This window comes from Fukomys damarensis, unplaced genomic scaffold (assembly GCF_012274545.1).
Source record: "Fukomys damarensis isolate Sample0158 unplaced genomic scaffold, DMR_v1.0_HiC HiC_scaffold_14, whole genome shotgun sequence".
NCBI classification, from domain to species: domain Eukaryota; kingdom Metazoa; phylum Chordata; class Mammalia; order Rodentia; family Bathyergidae; genus Fukomys; species Fukomys damarensis.
This window is the reverse complement of record NW_022900926.1, coordinates 80341050-80343606: the sequence shown is the minus strand read 5'-3', so window position 1 is coordinate 80343606 and position 2557 is coordinate 80341050. Positions and strand designations below refer to the sequence as shown.

The following is a 2557-nucleotide window of genomic DNA, read 5'->3' as shown; positions in this document are numbered from 1 at the left end:
ACAGTAACATTCATCATTGGGATCTTGTACCTTTACATGACAGGTCCTGATTCTCATTTCCCCCCATACCCCTGCCTTCCCTTCTCCCCCTCCACCCTGCCCTGTTTACAAAAACTTTTTTCCATTATTTCTTTTTCTCATATTTTTTTCTTTTCCCTTATTTCCTTTCCCCTACCCTTTCCACCTCCCCTACACATTTAGCCCTTTTTTTCTATTTCACATTGTCAATTATACAATTTGGATCTTATTTACACTTTTAATTTTGCACAGTAGAGGAACTATTTGGTATTTACACATGTGTGTCATTTATTTCACTTAAGAGCATGGCCTCAATATGCATCCACTGTCCTATGAATGGGTCAAGTTTCTCATTCTTTATGGCAGAGTAGTACTCCATTTTGTAGAAAAACCACATCTTCTTTATCTATTCTCCAACCGATAAGCAATTGGGTTGTTTCCAAGGTTTAGCTATTACAAACTGTGCTGCTATAAACATGGGTGTGCATATATCACTGTGGTATGATTCTTTTAATTCTTTTGGAAAGACACCCACAAGGGGGATAGCTGGGTCAAATGGAACCTCTAATCCTAGTTGTACAGATAAAGTATTGACCTTAAACAGTATCTGTATAAGATCAGAAAGATACATAGCTTGTATGGAAAAACTTCATTCATAAATAGTTATAAATTCTTTAGATGTTTAGGATATTTGTAGAAAACTGAGTTGATACATCGTTCTATGTCACTCATCTTGACATTAAAGATATGATTGACAACTTCTTAGTTGATGGTGTTCACGAAGGAGAAGACCTTAAAATCCACCCTGAAACTGAATGACTTGTCATTCTGTAAGCCACTGCCAAAGACTTCCCATAGTGGAACAACAGTTCACAGGTGATGACTAGCATAAATGGAACCTCATCAGAAAGATTTCATATAGTAGAGACAAAGGACAGCATTGTAGGAGAACATTCCTAAGTTTAAATCTCAACTCTGCTACCTACGTGCTGTGTGATCTTAAGTTACTTAACCTTTATGAGACTCAGTTTTCACATTTGTAAAACTGAAATAATTCTATCTAGTTCAATTGCAGGCATTAAATTCATGAAATAACATATGCTAAGTACGTGATATGTCCCTGACACATAATTGTCTCAATAAATGGTAACCATTTTTATTACTAAGTCTATTTCCTTTTCAGCTCAAAGGGCAGAATCTTAACTTGGATGGGGAAGGAAATCTCTCTGTTGAAAAGAATGTATGTCTTTGAATGGTTAACTATTTAGTTTAATTATTTAAGCCTTCCAAAAGATGAATTCACATTTCTTCATTAGAGATAAGGTTATATTCACGAGTCTCTAAATTCACTGTCAAATGTATATACTTTAGTGACTACCTAAAGTAGGTAGGAAAGATATTATTCTTTTTGATATGGGAGCTGATAAAAATAATTAAACACAATGACTGATGTTAAAAATGAAATGAAAATTTGTGCATCTTAGTAGTATTCTGTAAGCTATTGCATATGTGATGAATGAAGAATAGATACTAAAACTCTGTATAAGTTAGGTTAAGTGAAACTTACATTTTGTGTTCTAGGTAAGTATTAGAACAATCAGTGAACATAAGCCAGATAGTTAACATAACTTCTCTCAGAAAGTTCACAGACTAGCTTTTGAAGCTTCTTTAGGAGTAAAGATAGTTTAGATATGCACTTTTTGTTTTCTGATTTTTCATACAGAAATAAACATATTTAAGATTTAAAAGCCTCAAAAATTAATTTTAAATTAAGTTTAAGAATTCTACATTTCTGTCTTCTCCCAATTTCAAGTGTGCTGGAAGAACAGAGTGATCTCAAATAAATAATAATGCATCTCAAAGTTCTAGAAAAATAAAAACAAGTCAAACTCCAAACAAGTAAAAGAAGACAAATAATAAAGATCAGAATGAAAATGAGATTGAGGCCAAATAAACAATACAGAGGGTTATACTCTGGTTTCTCTTCAGATAGTATAAATCTTTCGCCTTTTACTAAAGATTTCCATGGAGATGAACAACTCTGAGTCTTAATTTCTCTGGTGTGAATAAACTATAATAGTACATAAGATCTTAATGAGAAAATTGACAATGTGAAATAGGAAGAAAAGGGCTAAAGGTGTAGGGAAAGTGGGAAGAGTAGGGGAAAGGGAATAAGGGAGAATAAAAAATATGAGAAAATGGAAATGAAGTGTTTGTAAAGGGGGAGGGAGGAGGGAGTAAAAGGAGGTCAGGGATAAGGGGAAAAAATGAGAACCAAGACCTGTAATGTAAATGTACAAGATCCCAGTAATGAATGTAACTGTACTGTATACCTAGAATGTACCAAAAAACACAATTAAAAAAAAGAATGCAACAATACAGAGGATCAATGAATCAAAGACTTGGTTCTTTGAAAAGAAACAAGATTAATAAACACTATCTTACCCATTTTACCATTGGGACGAAATACTCAATGCCCACAATTTAAAGGAAGTCAGGTTTATTTTGGCTCATGGTTTCAGTCCATGATGGGCTGGCT

At 33.7% G+C, this 2557-nt stretch overlaps 1 non-coding gene across 1 annotated transcript; it reads left to right on the top strand.

Moving 5' to 3' along the window:
- The first annotated feature begins 1987 nt into the window (after positions 1–1987).
- LOC117286105 lies at positions 1988–2100 on the top strand. Its single transcript, XR_004517215.1, has one exon. It is a non-coding gene; the product is annotated as a U5 spliceosomal RNA (small nuclear RNA).
- The last annotated feature ends 457 nt before the right edge of the window (positions 2101–2557 follow it).